General features: G+C 40.2%; 1 protein-coding gene across 16 annotated transcripts in view; it reads left to right on the forward strand.

The window, feature by feature from the left end:
- The window catches only part of TBC1D32 (TBC1 domain family member 32), a 166,211-nt gene that overhangs the window by 54,867 nt on the left and 90,253 nt on the right, over window positions 1-21,091 (forward strand). The gene's annotated exons all lie outside the window — the stretch shown is intronic.

Raw genomic sequence — 21,091 nt, forward strand, 5'->3', positions numbered from 1 at the left:
TGGATGGTTGAAAAGCAAATTTAGTACATCCATCATGACACGTGAAACAAACTTCCTGCTAAAATACTGAAATAAATTGAGGATTTTACATTACCATGTGCATCTTTATATATTTAATTTATCTACAATGAATGCATTTCAGAAGTTCATTCTGTTTTAATTATATTACCAATTCCAGCAATATTCCCAGTGCTTAAAATGGGAGGTACCACTAGAACCAGTAATATGTCTAGAACTTGAATGAACATTTTAAATGTGTCTACTGAATATGATGCTCATCAATATAGTGTCTGTGTGGTTTCCAAGTATTTAAAAATAGAAATAACAATCTATCATTTTCTTTCTTTCTTCTTTCCTAGCCTGAAGGATAAATAGTTTGCTTAGGGTATCTCTACTAAGATGTTATCCATACTGTGAAAAAAAGTTTGATAATGATTGGACAAAATAATGGTCCCAATGGTTTATAAAGTCCAAAGTTAGTTTTCTATAGCCTCACTTATACCAAAATATCAGAGTAAATTAATCTGTACTGTACTTGCAAATAATAGTGAACTATGTACTGTAGATTACATCAAATAATCCCGGTAACATTTTTCATCTGGCAGGACAGGTATGAGATGTACAGTGACTAAGTTTCGAGATATGAGAAGTACAGTCTTGTACTATGAAACTGGGAGACAGAGATGGTTTCATAAAATAATATAGGACTATAGGAGTCTTAAGTTAGGTAGAGGTGATGAGTCCGCAGATACCATTTGAAAAACGAGTAGTTACTATGACACAACTGTGAAATCCTAGCACCATTGAAGTCAATGGCAAAACTCCTTTTGATTTCACTAGAGCCAGGATTTCACTCCCAGTTGGGCAGGCTGTTCTGAAAAGGAACTATGAGTTTTGTCTGTGTGTTTATATTGTGGTTTTCATTAAGGCCCTGTCTACACTGCAAAAAAATAATAATAAATGGGGTGCTCATTGAACCATAAAATCATGAACTCCAATGCATGTTTTATACACAGAGATAAAACTTTCAGCTAATCTCTTTGAGTGGGTTCACAGCTGACTCCCTGATTCCTTTTAAATTGACAAAATTAAACAAGTACACATATTCCAACCTGATTGTGAATGCTTTAAAAAAAATGTGTTTAACAAGCTTGTACCCGGTGTACCTGGGTACCACAACCATGACACTTGAAACCATTTTACAAACACCTATTTAAATAGATTAGAGGGGTCTTAACATTTACTGAAGAACTTGAAGCATAGAAGGAAATTTTGCACTGGATTATGAAAAGGACAGAAAGCAAGTGAAAGCTTCTGAGAATAGGGACGTTGTTCTGTTTCTCAATTCATGTAAAGAGACAAACTGTCTCATTTTTAGACTTAGCAGAACACTTATTTTTTATAATTTTGACAGATATCAGTATTTAGTTTTAAGCATATTTTCTATATTTATCGATTTTAAATTTTCACTGTTGTAAAAAATTATGGGTGTTAAGCATCTTTTTTTTTTGTTAATTGCATTTTTCTCAGTTCCTGGAAATTATGGGTAGTCAGACAATGGGAGAGGGGGTCAGACACTAATTATTTAATAACAGTAGACACTGATATTCAAAATTATTTTTAGAACCATTAAACCAAAAAATTGTCAACATCACATGTCAAAATGTACAAAGTAAATAGCCTTAAATCAAACTCTAATTAATTCTCAAGCAGCAATTTTTCTTGCTTTGCCTATCTGAAAATTTCAGTTATTACTGATGGAAATATGTTTTCGTTGGTTTATGTGTATATAGTGAAATCAACATTTATCATCATTTACTGATAAACATTTAATTCTTCCAAGCCTATGCATTTTTATTTCTCCACCAGTAATGATGCTGAACTCCTTTGTAAATTTCTTTAAGACCTACTGATTAAAAGCTCTATATAAACTAGATAGTAGTATTGTTGTTGTTGTTGCTACTATTATTTTAGGGGAAAATAAGTAATGTGCTATTCATATTAAATAAGTAATGTGCTAGCCATATTAAATGGCTGCTACACTAGGAAATCAAAGAAAATATTCTTTAACTACTGTACCATAATTTTCTGTGGGGCCACCTAAGCTCCTTTTATAACCTCAGTGATGCCTTGGCTCTACCATTTCCCAGCCTCCAACGAACGTCCCCCCTTCTCCTGTCTTCCCTCAAAGACCCCATTTATTGTCAACTTTCCTTCCGTTAGAAGAAGGGAAAATGCAACTCACTTTAGAGCCTTTCAACACTGCTCATTTCATGTATTAGAATGCCAAAGTGAGGCATTAAGTCCTCTGATCTCTAACAAACTCTGAACCTCATATAAGGGTATACAATGTCAGAAGTGGGAGTACAAGCCATGATCTCTATATTAAGCAACCTGTCACCTTCTTTTCAGATATATTTAGCCATAGTAGTAAGCTTGGCATTTAGTTTTCATTAAATAGGTTTCCAAGAAAAATTAGCAAAGTCTACGTCTACCTTCTTTGTGACATCTCAGGTGGCTTAAATATGCTTTTTTAAGCTGTCAGTTTGATTAAAGAGAAAACTGTATATATTATTATCAACAATATCTACAATATTTATGAAAAGCTTAATTTGGTGTTTTGACAAGTGTTTTACCACAATAAAACACTTCATAACAAATATCATTATGATTTATTACATAGCTTTCTTCTGTATTTATGGGCTTAAGTGGATGGCTTAGGTGGGACCAAAAGCACCACAAATCAGAGACAGTGCACTATTTCTTACCCAAATATATATTTAAAGCAATATATTAATATTTTGGAAACTATATTTTCAAAACTGATTAAACTTGTCCCTTTACTGTACTGATGGTCACTGAAGTTTTAATACTTTTAAAAATCAGACCACAAAATGCATTCCTCATAAGGAAGTGTACAGGATAGTGGGCTAAAGCTGAGAAAAAATGAAAATATTCTTAGTATCCTATAGTTTTATGTTGCATTTTTATAACATCAGTAACACGTTTCAGCTGAATACTGTCTATTTTTGAGTGTGTTTGAAGCATCCAGCTTCATGTTACATTTTCCTTTTGTACCTTAAGTTTGAAAATTGTTAGTAAATAGCCTGAATGTTTTCTTATTGTTTTAATGGCTTTTCATGAGTTTTGGAAGGTGCACACATACTATTTCACGGGTAATAGTTTTAGAATTCATAAATACAAAACTTTTATTCTGACTAATTCAGTTCCTTATATAAGGAATCTGTACTATTACATACTCATTCCAAGTTCTCACACCTCTGAACTCCATGGAGTCAAACTTGAAAGATATATATTTCACTAGAATCCATTTGAGATTAATTTTGATCTTCTTTCCTAAAATTGCTGAGCACAAAGATATCTGTCTTTTTCGAAAGAAACATTGTCTTGCATAGTCAGCATGCTCCCCTGCCTAAATCCTTCACTGATATCAAATTTGCTAGTATATGAAGCAACTGTAATTTCAAGCACTGAATTGTGGTATCATTGAACAAACCTGGTAGGAGCAGCAGGTTAGTTATAATGGATAAAGGATCTGTGTAGACACACACATCTAGTTAAATTGACAATGAAGAGAAATCAAATATTGTAAAATTCAGTAGCAGCTGAAGATTGAGAACAATCTATCACAGCATGTTTTTGGTGATTTTTCTTTAAATCAGTGTAGTAGACTTAACAAACTTATATAAAAAGGCTCTAAAGTCTTTCTCTCTTTCAATATCAAGAGAACAGGACAAGTTGTGACCAAGAGAATATGCTAAAGTAGCTGTCATCATGTGTTCTGTACTGCTGTTGGTTGGTGGGATGGTCATTTGAAGGCCTGTATGCATCTCACTCTTTGAAAGCAATGATGGTCAATTTAGTTTTAGCTCATGGTTAATACACAGAATTCTTACAAGTCTTCTGCCTAGAGCACAGAAATTCTAAATTTGCTTTCTTGCATGTCAAACACAAGTTTTGGGTTAAAAACTCTAGTCTCCTTCAGTCATATGCTGTGCTTGTCTAACTTCAAATTTCATCGTACCTCCTATACTTACTTAGTTTTTAATATAGTTGTTATAGATCATTTCCCATAATAGCGACCTTTTTCAACTGAAAGATATACAGATACTGAATTAATTTTTTAAGCTTTTGTGTTATATTTTCTGGTGTTACTGTTTTCTTTTGAGTAAGCATGATCATTGTTCCTGAGTTGAGGGTCAGATCTCTTTGTTGGTTGTGATGAAGATAGATTAAAGATGACACTGTGTGGATCCCATTATCAGCTTCCTTTTTTTAAGAGTCTATCTGTTCAGCACTATAGAAATCAGGGTAGAGAAAATGTTTGGTAGAAATGCATAGTAGAAATCACAGTAAAGAAAATAAGACATGCCTTTGAGCTGCCAGTATCTCAAAATCCATAAAAAAGGGCCCCAATGTAGGTGACCAACAATTACAGGCCAGTAAGCCTGACTTCAGTACTGGGCAAACTGGTTGAAACTATAGTAAAGAACAGAATTTTCATACACATAGATGAACATGGGGAAGAGTCAGCATGGTTTTTGTAAAGGGAAATCATGCCTCACCAATCTATTAGTTGAGGGGGTCAACAAGGATGTGGACAAGGGGAGATCCAGTGGATATAGTGTACTTAAATGTTCAGAAAGCCTTTCACAAAGTCCCTCACCAAAGGCTCTTAAGCGAAGTAAGCTGTCATGGGATAAGAGGGAAGGTCCTCTCATGGATTGGTAACTGGTTAAAAGATAGGAAACAAAGGGCAGGAATAAATAGTCAGTTTTCAGAATGGAGAGAGGTAAATGGTGGTACCCCCCAGGAATCTGTACTGGGACCAGTCCTATTCAACATATTCATAAATGATCTGTAAAAAGGGGTAAACAGTGAGGTGGCAAAATTTGAAGATGATACAAAACTACTCAAGATAGTTAAGTCCTAGGCAGATTGCGAAGAGCTACAACAGGATCTCTCAAAACTAGGTGATTGGGCAACAAAATGGCAGATGAAATTCAATGTTGATAGATGCAAAGTAATACATATTGGAAAACATAATCCCAACTGTATATACAAAATGAAGGGGTCTAAATTAGCTGTTACCACTCAAGAAAGAGATCTTGGAATGATTGTGGATAGTTCTCTGAAAAAATCCACTCAATGTGCAGCGGCAGTCAAAAAAGTGAACAGAATGTTGGGCATCAATAAGAAAGGAATAAATAATAAGACAGAAAATATCATATTGCCTCTATATAAATCCGTGGTACGCCCACATCTTGAAACTGCGTGCAGATGTGGTTGCCTCATCTCAAAAAAGATATATTTGGAAGTGGAAAAGCTTCAGAAAAGGGCAACAAAAATCATTGGGGGTATGGAACGGCTTCTGTATGAGGAGAGATTACTAAGACTGGGATGTTTCAGCTGATTACACTGGTCTACAATTTTTGAGAAGTCATCTGCTTCAGAGATAAAATGTGCTATTTATTATGTATTTTGATGTGCTGAATTCAAATATGACAATTAAAACAACTGATTGGCTACTGTTTCTAAGATATTTAAGTTTTTACATTTTATGTCTATGTATATTGTGTAGATAGTAGAGTTTTAATCATAAATTGTAAACCTAGGTCTTTTCGTGTGTTTATGGTTGCTTTACATGATAATATTTCACCTCTCCTGTTTATGTAACACTTTAAAAATCAGCAAAAGGGTTATATAAATAAAATGTATTATGAAACAAAAGGCAAAAAACTATTATGTACATAGTTTAGTCCTATTCAGTGTCTACTCGGTGCTTCTTGGCTTGTCTCTTGTATTCATTAAATGGAGCATCTCTTGTCACTGTCCAGCAATAGTCTGCAAGCATTGATGGGCTCCATTTGCCCTGTTAGCGTTTCTCCATTGTTGCAATGTCCTGGTGAAATCGCTCGCCGTGCTCGTCGCTCACTGCTCCGCAGTTCGGTGGAAAAAAATCTAGATGTGAGTGCAAAAAATGTATCTTTAGTGACATGTTGCAATCAAGGCTTTTGTATGCCTTGAGGAGGTTTTCCACCAACAACCTGTAGTTGTCTGCCTTGTTGTTTCCGAGAAAATTTATTGCCACTAACTGGAAGGCTTTCCATGCTCTTTTTCTTGCCACGCAGTGCATGGTCAAATGCATCATCTCGAAGAAGTTCATGAATCTGAGGACCAACAAAGACACCTTCCTTTATCTTAGCTTCACTTAACCTTGGAAATTTTCCACGGAGGTACTTGAAAGCTGCTTGTGTTTTGTCAGTGGCCTTGACAAAGTTCTTCATCAGACCCAGCTTGATGTGTAAGGGTGGTAATAAAATCTTCCTTGATTCAACAAGTGGTGGATGCTGAACACTTTTCCTCCCAGGCTCCAATGACTGTCGGAGTGGCCAATCTTTCTTGATGTAGTGGGAATCTCTTGCACGACTATCTCATTCGCAGAGAAAACAGCAGTACTTTGTGTATCCAGTCTGCAGACCAAGCAAGAGAGCAACAACCTTCAGATCGCCACAAAGCTGCCACTGATGTTGGTCATAGTTTATGCACCTCAAAAGTTGTTTCATGTTGTCATGGGTTTCCTTCATATGGACTGCATGACCAACTGGAATTGATGGCAAAACATTGCCATTATGCAGTAAAACAGCTTTAAGACTTGTCTTCGATGACTCAATGAACAGTCTCCACTCATCTGGATCGTGAACGATATTGAGGGCTGCCATCACACCATCAATGTTGTTGCAGGCTACAAGATCACCTTCAATGAAGAAGAATGGGACAAGATCCTTTTGACGGTCACGGAACCTGGAAACCCTAACATCACCTGCCAGGAGATTCCACTGCTGTAGTCTGGAGCCCAACAGCTCTGCCTTACTCTTGGGTAGTTCCAAATCCCTGACAAGGTCATTCAGTTCACCTTGTGTTATGAGGTGTGGTTCAGAGGAGGATGATGGGAGAAAATGTGGGTCCTGTGACATTGATGGTTCAGGACCAGAAGTTTCATCCTCTTCCTCTTCCTCATCTGACTCAAGTGAGAATGATTCTGGTGCATCAGGAACCGGCAGTCCTTATCCGTGGGGTACTGGGCGTATAGTTGATGGAATGTTTGGATAATGCACAGTCCACTTTTTCTTCTTTGACACACTTTTCCCAACTGGAGGCACCATGCAGAAGTAACAATTGCTGGTATGATCTGTTGGCTCTCTCCAAATCATTGGCACTGCAAAAGGCATAGATTTCCTTTTCCTGTTCAACCACTGGCGAAGATTTGTTGCACAAGCGTTGCAGCATATGTGTGGGGCCCACCTCTTGTCCTGATCTCCAATTTTGCAGCCAAAATAAAGGCTTTCTTAACCATAGTGGTTATACTGCGCTTTTGTGATGCAAAAGTCACTTCACTACAAACATAGCAGAAGTTATCTGCACTGTTCACACAAGTACGAGGCATCTCTGCTCACTTTGGCTAAACAGAAATGTGTCCCTTTGCAAAATCAAACACTGACAAATAAAAGAGAACAACACTGTATGATTTCTAGAGCTGATCTAGGGCAATTTGTTCAGCAGAGTGATGTAAGCTTCGTTATGATTGCATCATCCATGACTTCTAGGAATAACATGATGCAATTCATATCATGTATGATGCAATACCAGCTTCAGATTGCATCATTCATTGTTTTGTCTAAAAAGCAAGTACTGTCCAAACCCAGTCATAGATTTATTCCTAGATCCAGTCAAAGATGTATTTTAGTCATTTCTGGTTTAAATTGAAATCCCTTCCCTTTATAACTCACTTATCCTCCGCCATTCCCAAGTCAAGGGTCGTATATACTGACCCAATAGCATATCTTGAAAACTAGAGCCAATCAACAATTTTAAGCATTATTTTCGTTGTCAGTGACCCAAAATTAGTAAAGTTTGACTACATTTATTTCAGAAGCATTTTGGCTGTAGAGCAGTGTTACCAAATGAAATTAATAGGGAGCTGATTTAAAACAAACAAAAAAGTATATCTTCACACAACACACAGTCAACCTGTGGAACTCTTTGCCAGAGGATGTTGTGAAGGCCAAGACTATAACAGAGCTCAAAAAAGAGCTAGATAAATTCATGGAGGATAGGTCCATCAATTGCTATTAGCCAGGATGGGCAGGGATAGTGTCCCTAGCTTCTGTTTGCCAGAAGCTGGGAATGAGCAACAGGGAATGGATCACTTGATTATCTGTTCTGTGCATTCCCTCTGGGGAACCTGGTATTTTCCACTGTCGGAGGACAGGATACTGGGCTAGATGGACCTTTAGTCTGACCCAATATGGCCGTTCTTATGAAGCAAAGAAGGCAGACTTTGTAAAAGGAATTCTAAACCAATCACACTTTTCTCATAGCGAGCACAAGAGATATATAGATCGGTTGGGGAGAAAACAGCAAAATCTGCACACAAATCCCTGCCTCACTTTCCTCATCACTCCAAGAGTCCTTTGTGATTTGGTTAACATCTGTTCAGTGGGTCCAGGATTCAGCTCCCCCTCTCTCCTCCCTCTTTCAACTTGCTCAATCTTGCCTTCTTTTTCTGGTTGGGGGGAAGAGGGCTACTGAAAGCGGACATTGTCCTTTTATCATTTACAGTCCCCTGTGTAAGGCGACTTCCCTGGTCAGCTTCAAAACCCCATCAGATGATTAATGTTCTCTGTGTGATGGTCTGTTGCTTGATTATCATCCACCTGGAGTCCAGACTTTGAAGAAATGGTTTTATCTAGATTGCAACCATCCCATTGTTTTTCTAGGGCAAAGCATATTCAGTTGTTGATGGTCTTTAATGACCACCCTATTCAGAGGTGCACACCCAGTCCCCAGTCCTCCTCTCCTCCTTAGCAACAAGAAGTATGAGGCAAGAATATAGTAAAGTTATCCATAAGATCACAAGCAGAGTGTTCATACTATCAAACAGAATTAATAAGTTGTATGTAGACAGGCCTCCAAATCATCACCATTAGATTTCATGGAAGGTTTTGACCTTCCTAGGAGAAGATCAAGTTCTGAGTCAATCTGTCAACATTGGTTGTGAGGAAAGTAAAAGTGAAGTGAGGAAGTGAGGGCTATTGGAGCCAGCCTTCCTTATGTATTACTACACCAACATTTAGGTGCACAAGGAGGCACATCTGCAGTCTCAATAGTCATTGCTCCCTAGGGGATTTTGAACTTTCAGTGCCACAGGAGCACACATCTGTGGAGGGGGGGGATCTACAGGGGCAGTACTGAAAGTAATCAGCTCTTAGCATTCTCAATAGGAGAAAGAATAGCTTTGGTTTAATTGTCAATTTTTCTTCTCTGAGAAAAGCATGCCAATTGATCATGACTTATGTACTATTGATTGTGAGAAGCAACAAAAGTAGTTATGTGGAAGGCCTTTCACGTGGGCATTTGCTTACACACCTCCTCTTGAAGGCAAAGTTCTTCTAAAGCTGTTGTAACTGATAACAAATTAAATACACTTCATAAGTAAACGCTGCTAACATGCTTTTACTTTCAGAGTGGTTACAGATTGTATGGCACCACCGTAACAGTAATAAATTCCAAAGTAATCGCCAGTTACCAAGCCTGACTCTGAAATATGACTACTTCAATTATTCGAAATTTAGCCACTTTATTGATCAGATTCCTGAGTCACAGTGTGGTGGGGTGTCTGCCCCACCCCCATGCTAGGACGGGCTGCAGCAGGCCAGGGCGTCTGCGCAGGCCGGCAGCCAATAAGAAAAGGGCTTACTAGGGGCCAATAAGAGCCAAGATTGGAGACAGCCAATCAGGGCTCAGCTTGGTCCTATATAAAGGCTGCCCAGGAAGGGAGCAGGCAGTCTGTCCCAGACCTTCGACAGGGGAAGGTCTGTCTCCAGAGCTGGGAGACTAGCACCGTGGACAGCACAGTGCTGGCCAGGCTTGGGGAGCAGAAGGGAGCTGTAATCCATAGCCTGGCAGGCTGCAGGCCCTGAAGGGGAGGGCCTAGCGGGTGCAAGGGGCCATAGGGGATGCGGTCCAGGGAAGTGGACAGACGAGGGGAGAGAAGGAGGCTAACGAGGCTGCCGCCAGAGGGTCCCTGGGTCGTGACCCAGAGTAGAGGGTGGGCCTGGGTCCCCCCTTTTCCCCCATGCAGTATACCCAGCCATCGGCCGTGCGGAGCGGCCATCACAGATGACGCCAGATCCCTGACAGGAGGGATTAGACTTTGGGGTTGTGGTTGGACATGGTGGCTGGGTTGTAGAAAGACTGCTGATCACCCCTCCTCCCCCAGAAGGGTGTGTGGATGGACTAAGGGCACTCCCAGAGGGCAGTGGTCCTGAAGAGGACGCTGCGAGCTGGAGAGCAACACGGATTCAGACATCAACCAAGGGCAAGACAACAGGCCGGACACCACCAGGAGAGGGTGCGCCACTGGACTGAGCTAATTCCCGGAGAAAACCAGTAGGAGGCGCTGGGTGGTGAGTCCCGGCGCTGTCACACACAGCATAACCAGTTCAAAGCAGTCATGCAGGCGGGACAGCTAGTGGCCAACACTGTGCTACAGTCTGCTCTTGACACAGCTGACACAGCAGCCCAGTCCATTTCCACAGTGGTGGTTATGCAGCATATGTCATAGTTGTCTTTCGGGCTTCCCCAAAGAAGTGCAGTTGACCGTCGAATACGTTCCCTTTGAAGGCACAAAGCTCTTTGCGGACTAAACGGACACCTCCCTACATACCCTTAAAGATTCCAGGGCCACTCTCTATTTGTTGGGTATCTACATGCCTGGACAGAAGGGAAAATTTAGTCTGTAGCCCCAGCACAAACCATGCACCTCCCAATACTAAACTCAGCGCTATTACGAACGACAGAGTAAAAAAATCTAAGTTCCCTAGGCGTAAACCATCTGGCCCACAGTCTTCCACATCGCAACCATCTAATTCCAAGCACCAATTTTAATGTGTTGGTCAAGGCGTTAACGGACCACTTCCCCCAATCACTACAGCTGACCACTGCTTTCCACCCATTCGGCTACTGTCTTGTAATGTTTTGCAGCATTTGTAACACATAACATCAGACTGATGAGTCCTGGAAATTGTTCGCAATGGGTATTCCATCCATTTTACCTCCCTTCTTCCTCCACAGCACCCTTTCCCATCACTCTTCAGGGACCCTTCTCATAAGAGTTTACTATGACAAAGATAGATCGTATCAGGGGATAGCTGTGGTAGTCTGAATCTGTAAAAAGCAACAGAGGATCCTGTGGCACCTTTAAGACTAACAGAAGTATTGGGAGCATAAGCTTTCGTGGGTAAGAACCTCACTTCATCAGACGCAAGTAATGGAAATTTCCAGAGGCAGGTATAAATCAGTATGGAGATAACGAGGTTAGTTCAATCAGGGAGGGTGAGGTGCTCTGCTAGCAGTTGAGGTGTGAACACCAAGGAAGGAGAAACTGCTTCTGTAGTTGGATAGCCATTCACAGTCTTTGTTTAATCCTGATTTGATGGTGTCAAATTTGCAAATGAACTGGAGCTCAGCAGTTTCTCTTTGAAGTCTGGTCCTGAAGTTTTTTTTTGCTTTAAGATGGCTACCTTTACATCTGCTATTGTGTGGCCAGGGAGGTTGAAGTGTTCTCATACAGGTTTTTGTATATTGCCATTCCTGATATCTGACTTGTGTCCATTTATCCTCTTGCGTAGTGACTGTCCAGTTTGGCCAATGTACATAGCAGAGGGGCATAGCTGGCACATGATGACATATATAACATTGGTGGACGTGCAGGTGAATGAGCCGGTGATGTTGTAGCTGATCTGGTTAGGTCCTGTGATGGTGTTGTTGGTGTAGATATGTGGGCAGAGTTGGCATCGAGGTTTGTTGCATGGGTTGGTTCCTGAGTTAGAGTTGTTATGGTGCGGTGCATGGTTGCTGGTGACCAGCATACTGATTTATACCTGCCTCTGGAAATTTCCATTACTTGCATCTGAAGAAGTGAGGTTCTTACCCACGAAAGCTTATGCTCCCAATACTTCTGTTAGTCTTAAAGGTGCCACAGGATCCTCTGTTGCTTTTTAAGAGATAGATAGTCTCCTCCAGTTAGAAGTCTGGAACCAGTACCTCAACATGTATAAGGCAAAACTTTTTATTCTTGTTATTTCCTAATACCCAACAGAAAGGGAGGTTGGAGACCCATACTAGACATCAGAGCACTCAACAAGTTTGCCAAGCTCAAAAATTCAAGATGGTCATGCTAAATATGAGTATTCCAGTGTTGGAACAACAACTAGAGGGATACTCAGTGCTATTACACCCGACCACTAAAAGATTCTTCATGGATAGAGTTAACCTTTCCCCACAACCTCGACTTCCTACCCCCACATTGGACCTAAATCTGGTATTGAAAGGAGTGACTAGGCCTCCCTTCAAACCTATGGCCATCTGTTCACTTACACATCTCTCAGTAAAAACACCCTTCCTGATAGCAATCACCTCGGCTAGGAGAATAAGAGAAACAGCAGCTCTAGTGGCACAGCCCCATTACACAGTATTCTTTCAGGACAAGGTTACGTTCAGACCACATCCAAAATTCATCCCTCAGGTAACTGCCCCATTCCACATGAACCAATTGATTCATCTTCCCACCTTCTGCCCCAAGCCTCACGGAGAGAATAGGGAGGCTATATTACATGCACTAGATGTAAGAAGGAGCCCTAGCCTTTTATCTGGATAGGACAAAGGCTTTAAAGAAGTCTCCAAAACTTTTCCTCTCTATTGTGAAAAGATCCAAGGGCTCAGCAATATCAGCCCAGAGACTCTCCAACTGGGTCTCAAACTGAATAAGAGTGACCCCTCCAGATAGGATTCGTGCACACTCCATGAGGTCGATCTCCTCATCCGTTGCTTTCTTCAAGCATATGAGAAATCTGTAGAGCGGTGACATGGACATCAGTCCATACCTTCACAGAACACTATGCGATCACTAATGATTCCACCTCCGATGCGATCTTTGGCTTCACAGTACTGTCATCTGTAACCAAACTCCAAAGCCCCGGCCCTCCAGTAGGGAAACTGCTCGGTAGTCACCTACAGGGGAGCACCCATAGGGATGCTACTCGGGGGGAAGGGGGGGGGAAAGAAGTTACTCACCTTGTGCACTAACGATGGTTCTTCGAGATGTGTCCCCCTCTGGGTGCTTCACAATCCACCCTCCTCTTTACTTCAGAGTTCTTATCTATGACTCCGCGGTAGACAAGGAGCTGAGGAGGGTTAGCCCACATGCACTGGCTAGCCTCATAGCAGGGCGCGAGGAAAGGTAGTGCAGGTGCTGTCCAAAATTCTCTGATTAGCAGCTCAGGGACGCAAGCACACCTACAGTGGAGCACCCATAGGGACACATATCTTAAAGAGCCATCGTTACTGCACAAGGTGAGTAACTTCTTCCCTGTTGCTCTGCACTGAAGCAGATAGTCATTTCAGCTTCTTATCTCTCGGGTATGCAAAACACCATGGCAGATGACCTCAGCAGACATTTTCTCCTAAATTATGAATGGGACTCAAGTCCTCAACAAAATATTCCTAGCTAGGGGGTTTCCAGAGGTCGACCTTGTCACACTGCAGCCACCATGAAGTGCAGAAAATTTTGTTCCAAAGGAGGATTCAATCTCCAATCTCTCATAGATGTTTTTCTTATTACATGGACAAAGGTGAGGGTTTTTTTTATGCATATTCATCAACTATGTTGCTTTTAAAGGTTCTCAACAAGATCAAGCAGGACCAAGCCAAGGCCATTTTGATTGCACCAACTTCGCCAAGACAAGTTTGGTTTCCTTCCATCATCAGACTTATCTCCTGCCCTCCGTGGTGGCTTCTGATCAGTTCTCAACTGTTGTCTCAGAATGTGGGTCCGACATTTCACCCCAATTTGAACATTCTGCAACTCCAAGCATGGGTCCTCAATACTTCTTGGGACTTAAGGCATCCTGCTCATCAGGAGTATGTACTCTTAAATAACAGGAAGGAATCTACAAGACTCATTTTCCTCCAGAAATGAAGAAGATATCCTCTTTAGTGTAACTGTTTTCATATGTCACCTGTCCAGTTGTCTCTTTCTACACTCTTGGATTATCTGTTGGAACTGAAAACATCAGGTCTGTCGAATCAAGGTTCAGTCAAGATTCACTTAGTGTCAATAACAAGTTACTGCTTCCCAGTAGAAATTTTCTCAGTTTTCACACATCTGACCACAACAAGGTTCCTGAAAGTTCTTATGATCCTTTTTCTGCAAGTTAGAGATCCTGCTCCACTTTGGGATCTAAACCTTGTTCTTAATTGTCTAATGAAACAGCCTTTTGAGCCACTAGCTACATGTTCTCTGTTACATTTGTCTATGAAAACAGCCTTTTTGGTGCCCATCACTTCTGTGTGAAGGGTTGGAGAAAGTGGGGCTCTACTGGTAGGCCCTACATTTACTATCTTCTGCAAGAAGAAGGTATCATTATGACCCCATCCAAAATTTTTACCTAAAGTTTCTTCTGAGTTTCATATTAACCGGACTATTCACCTTCCAGTTTTCTTTCCTAAGCGGCATCAGTCTACACAGGAAGCTGCCTTCCATACACTAGATGTTTAGAGGGCATTGGCCTTTTACTTGGGCAGAACCAGACCATGCAGGAAGTCCCCTAGACTTTTTGTTTCTATTGTGGTTAGGTCTAGGGGATCCATTATCTCCACACAGAGACTCTCTAAAAGGATCTTTGGATGTATTATGACTTGTTATGGTTTGGCTGATGCTCAATTTCCCCTATGAGTGATTGCACATTCTACTAGATCACAGTCTACCTCTATAGCCCTATTCAAGGACATTCCAGTTGCTGAGATTTGCAAACTTGCAATGTGGACTCCGGTGCATACTTTTTCCAGCCATTGCACTTTGGTTCATGCTGCTAGATTGCATGCTGCAGTAGGCAACACAGTTCTCTTCAGTGCTGGATTCTTTTCCGAATCTCCCACCTCCTTAAGGGGTTTATTACTTAGGGAGTCACATGAAGTGGAGTACCCACAGGGGCACTTCTCGAAGAAGATGGAGCTGATACTCACCTTGTGCAGTAACTGGGTTTCTTTCAGATCTCTGACCTTGTGAGTGTTCAACTACCTGCCCTCCTTCCCCTCTGCTTCAGTTTCTGCTGTAGGACTTTGTGGTAGAGAAAGAAAAGAGGGCAGTTCATGTGCTCAACCCTATATGGGCCTCAGTATGGGTCACAAGGATGTGCTGAATGGGCACTGCTACCAAAAATTTCCAGTCAAAGATGCAGGGCACATGTGCACCTGAAATAAAGCACCACAGCGACATGCATCTTGAAGAACTCCAGTTGTTGCTCAAAGTGAGTTAGCTCGCCTTACAGTTACAGTGTCCTATATGCATTTTTTCCCTTTAGGCACACTTATGCTTATATGGAATTCTAGAAAACTGTTAAAGTTGGTTTCAAAAGTCACATGTTTAGGAATATCTTTCCCAAGAGTATGGATCTACAATGAAAAGAGGAATTAAATAATTATTTCCAAGTTTATACAGTAAACATTTTGCAATGTTACAGTATATTAGGTTGTCATACAATACACCATGGTTAATGTGCTTTTTCCTTTTCATTCATTTCAGTTTTAGTGGCAAAAGTGCAGAATAATACAGAAATGTGTGTGTATGTGTGTGTATATATTTATTTATTTATTTATTTATTTATTTCCAAAGGTCTACAGAACAAGTCAGGAAAAAGATTTAGGAAAGGGAGCTTTAACGGCTTACAGTGTACATCTATCTGAAAATCAAGCAGCCTATTGAAATATGCCTCAGAGCAGTATGTGTTAGTCAACATTTCATCTAGTTCACTCTATTCAAATTCAAATGAATGCACTAAATTCCATAGAAGCTATGAGATGTGCAGACATATATTTGTTAGACAAATGTTATAAATTTGACATAGCTTCGAGGGTTTAGGAGCTCCAAATACTAAACACTATTACGTGCTTTTCAGTTGTGCTTTAAATATGATTCTCTGTTCTTTTACACTGTAATATTCACTCTTTCTGTATCCACAATTGCATCTTAAGTACAGGGGCATAATAGTATCATTTTAAATAATTTGTTCAATTAATTGTACCTGTAGTATGTGTATTGTTAATTAGCTAAGTGTGTGAACTAATGTCTGAAACACAATGGAGGGAATATTAATTAATTTGTTCTGTAAGAGGGAAGCCTTCGACCTTCCACGTTCCTCTGTCACGTCAGTATTCTGTTTAAGTTGGCCCTTTTTTCCCTTTTAATACAATGCTCATCAGCAAATTTTAAAATTAATGATTTTTACCTTTTTAAAAATTAAAAATGATTCAGTTTAAACCACAGTGACACTTTTCCATATAAAGTAGTTTCCATATGTAATTTTTCATTTTTAAATGTTTGTAATATATTCCTTTCCATTTGCGGACCTTGTTTTTCATTGTTGAATCATGAATTATCTCATTAGTTTCAGATATTCTCCCCCGGCCCTGTTCTGCAAACATGCAGATACATCAGCAGCACTAAATGGCCAATGCAATTATCTCCATTTTTAAACAGGTTGACAGTCAGCCAGTAAGAGTGGCTGATGGATCTGATAACTCTTACAATTACTAAAATTTGATTAACTGGAGCAAAAGTGCCTACTCCTACAAAAGCAGCAGGTTTTACAGATCCAGACTAACACGGCTACCCCTTTGATACTCCTACAAAGCATCCTGTGATGCTATTCGTCAGTTACCTTCATGCTTTGCAAAATCCCTGTGAACATACTTTTACTTAGGCATAACTATGTCTCTGTGAAGGAAAGAAGGCCACAGACAGTGGCTTCTCCTGCCCCATGACTTGCATCCTTGCGATCTATGGTACGCCCATAGAGGGTCTTTCTTACGGTCCAGGAAGGGAAGAACAACCTCCTGGAGGAGGTACTTCTTCCCTCTCTCAGCCCCTTTTTAAGATCACTAGATCTTCTGAAAGCAAAGGACACTTTCTAATGCTTTGGTTTTATTGCCACCAAATCTCAGTTAATATTCAGTCATTCCTAATTAATATTTTGTTAATTTATTGTCAGATATCCTGGTTATTATTCGAGGGGTAGCCGTGTTAGTCTGAATCTGTAAAAAGCAACAGAGGATCCTGTGGCACCTTTGAGACTAACAGAAGTATTGGGAGCATAAGCTTTCGTGGGTAAGAACCTCACTTCTTCAGATGCAAGCGGAAGAAGTGAGGTTCTTACCCACGAAAGCTTATGCTCCCAATACTTCTGTTAGTCTCAAAGGTGCCACAGGACCCTCTGTTGCTTTTTACTGGTTATTATTGTAGATGTGTTTTCTGTCTAGAAAGTAATGCATAGTTGCATTTTTTTTTTTTAAGAAAAGCAAATTAATTCTGGGGCAGTTTTATAAGACTTTCAAGGATGTGACACATACTGTGATAATGTAACTTTTCAATCAGTGAACTATAGATGACTACTTCTTTCATATCACAAGTGACCCCGAGGGTTAATGTAACCTTAACATGGCAAATACTGTTTCAAACCTTGTTGCTTTACTTAATCCTTCCAACTCACATTTGTTGATTCTTAATCAAATTAGAAGAAAAAAAGTCAAGCTACTATCTTATAAACTAGCTATCTTCATAGCTGTTTCGGATATCCTCATTTAATAAATCAAACCAGATTTTAGGTAATCTGACTGTACTTCCAGTTTTGTTTTTCAGATGTGAAAAATGTAAATGAAGGGCCAATGAACAAAATTGACAAACTAGATTTCATATGGGAAAATTATTCACCAGGAATTCTGTTTGTCATAATTCCTTCTTCTCCCATTTTAGCTAGCAACAGTATTTACTGATAGCATTGTAGTAACCCACACCCTGGCACTAGCACCTGCTGTAGCTGTGATGCAGCATCAATGAATGCTATCTTGGGGGGAGAGAGAGCCAACGAGAGGGCAGCTCAAGCTGTGGAGGATGCTTGGAATCCATCTGAAGGGGTGGTTGGAATAAAATCTGTTAGACAAGGAGAAGAATGTAGATGCTGAGGTAGCATGTGCACTGGTGCCTGGGTAGGAGAGGAGGCGATAAAATAAAAGAAGAACAGGAGAATAAAAGTAGGGCACTGGGAAGCGAGAAGGAGGAAGGAAGGAAAATAGGAAAGGTTTCAGGTTAGGAGAAGTAGAAAAAATAGACCTAGGTATGTGAGAAGGCACTATTAGAGAAAGGAAGTAGAGAGAAATAAAATCTACAGATATATTGGGGAAAGTGTATAAAAGGAAAAATCTGAAAGGAAATATAGTAGGTGAAAAAAGGAATTGATCAAAAAGCTGCATTAGATGAAAACAGATCAAACAGTAAATGAGAAGCCCACCCACAAATGACCAACAGTAAATGAGTAGAGAGAGTGACTGTTTGAACATCTATCTATTGAAGGAGTACAGTTCAGAGGTGCCTAATGGATCCAAGTGAGGGCCCACTAGGTGAAGAAGCCCCACTTGCGGATAAACTCTGTTCAAAAAGGTTCAGCCATGGGAACATTGAAGCCGAAGAGAAAAAGAACAGGACAGCAAGAGTAGAGCTGGACTTACAGCCAAGGAGAGGAAAAGTTTATTCTTCTGTGAAGTGACACAGTATATTGTTAAGTAATCTCTCTTGTTCTTGTTACTAGCAATGTATTTGGCACTACCTGCACCACATGTACAAGCTCACAAAGGTTAATGAGTTGGTAACTTACAGTTTATTATTATAAGTAGTAAGGCTTTGGTAATATTCAGTATTATTGATGCTCCTGATACAATTTTGGGGGTTTCCCTTATAAAGTTTTAAACATTTAAAATTATCCCTTTTTGGCTTTGCCTCTCTCACAGTTAGCATAGTCTAGCCTAGCTTGGTCACCACAGCAAGCAACGAGGCAAAAGCTCCATCAGTCAAAACTAGTATATAAAGAACCTATCTACCAAATGCTTTTCTAGTTAAAAATGTCCAGAGCAAAGTAATGGATGAGAAATTAAGGGAAAAAAATAAACCAAGAGATGCTTCCAAGTAGAGAGAGAAGTGATATAGGTTGGGAGAAAAGATGCAACAAACAGAATTACTCATCAGTAATTCCCCTTGTTCATTCCCTCTTCTCCCATCCTACATCGTGACCATTAAAGAGAGAAGATGTTGAGAGCAGAGAGTCAGAGAAGTGAGCTTACCTGATGATAGCTTTTGGAACACCTAATAGCCAACAAAAGTCAGCAGAAGAGAAACAGATACAATGGCAGATCAAAATATAAGGAGATGACCAACTGGCCACCTCGCAAATTTCAGAGGCAGATTCTTCTGCTCTGAGTCCAGAATATTTCCATGTCTCTTACAGAATGTCAACTAACAATTTTGGATGTAGCCATTTGTTTTGGTTCATAGGTTACCATCTCTTATACACAAAGCTACTGTAGTCTTGGTTGCTTTTGACTCTTCTGACAACCTTTAAAGCAAATTGTCCAAGATATTCCAATAAGTTCCTAATACATAGAAGCAAACCTGTACATAAAAAATTATTTTGATATAGCATTGATGTTGAATGCATTGCAATAAAATGTCTGTGATTACTCATAAGTAAATCAAGGTAATCACTTTCATAGCACAAATATTTCACAAGAGTAGCTAAAGAAATACAAATACGATTTTCTTACTTCTTTTGGTTCAATAAATCTTTATAAAACATCAGATATAAGTATTGATATCCTCAGCATATCTGCATTCATACTTAGAATACATTAACAAATCAGTATTTGTCTTGAAGGGAAAATTTTATGAGTAAATCAAATATAAAACCACTATGCTACTAACAGAAAACAGATGAGGCAAAGGGTTGTACATTCAAAATGGAGTTTGCAGCTTGGTAAAGATATATATAGAGAGCTAATCTCATACAGAATTCATGAGTTGTAGAGCCATATTCCCCAAATTGTTACACGTTCTATCAGGAGTAAGGCCCTGCAGGTGCTCCTGACAGGCTTACAAATAAGCTAAGCTGCCTGGCGGACCGCCCTGCCTGATTGGCTGTGGAAACTAGAAGGCTGGTTCTTACGCCCAGCAGGAGCAGTAGCTTTCAGTCTGCTAAAAGCACACGCTTGTGGATTCTTTGCCTCCCAGTGCTTGCGGCACTCCAAGCCTGCTACTGTCTTGCTTCTATCCTGATGTGGCCTAGACCCTGCCCCGCACCCAGCCTTTTTCCAGTCCTTTCCCAGCTTATTTTCTGCCTTGGAACCAGCCCTGCTTCTGCCTTCCCTGACTTCAGGTAATCCGGTTCTTATCCACGTTTCCTATTACTGGTTCGGACTCTGTCTTGACCTTTGGCTCTGGTATTTGGACTCTGGCTCTGGTTCTGATTCCTGGTTCTGACTCCTGTGCCATCCACTAGGCCTGACTCTTGCTCCAGCCACTAAGCCAGACCGCCTGTGATTCAAACTTGAGAGGTAGAGGAGGGGAATGTTAGCTTGAAGTATAGTGTTTATATATAGTATATTATTTAATTTAATGGCTAATCTTGTGTAACATAGCTGAGTTCCGGATGAATGCCCCAATGGAGATTACTCATGGGATGTTCTGAATCAGCATAATGCCTTTCTCTTTCCTGGGCCAGATCTGCCCACTTTGAGAGTTGTTACTCTCTTCTGCCCACAAACGGGGATGTTATGACTGTTGTATACTGTCAAACTCTGCTCCTGGTAGATTTTTCTCTACTGGGGAGCTTAGTCAGGTGAAAGCTACCGTCCATTTTGGACTAAATTCAGCCCAACATCTTTATAATAGTTGAAGTGTTCTTTTTCTAACTTGGCTATTTTAAACACATGGAATATTGCAGTCCAGATGTTGCTGTTTCTTTTGTGCTTTAGAAAAGTCCTCAGAATGAACCTATGATCTCATAGATAGGCACAAGTTAATAGAAAATAAATAGAAATACAATTGTAACAGGATGTAAACTGAGCAGATCTGAGTTAAGAATAGTCATTTTGGTTATGCATTCCTTGGTTATCATCACTTGAA

The sequence above is a fragment of the Trachemys scripta genome, chromosome 3 (assembly GCF_013100865.1).
Source record: "Trachemys scripta elegans isolate TJP31775 chromosome 3, CAS_Tse_1.0, whole genome shotgun sequence".
Taxonomy (NCBI): Eukaryota; Metazoa; Chordata; order Testudines; family Emydidae; genus Trachemys; species Trachemys scripta.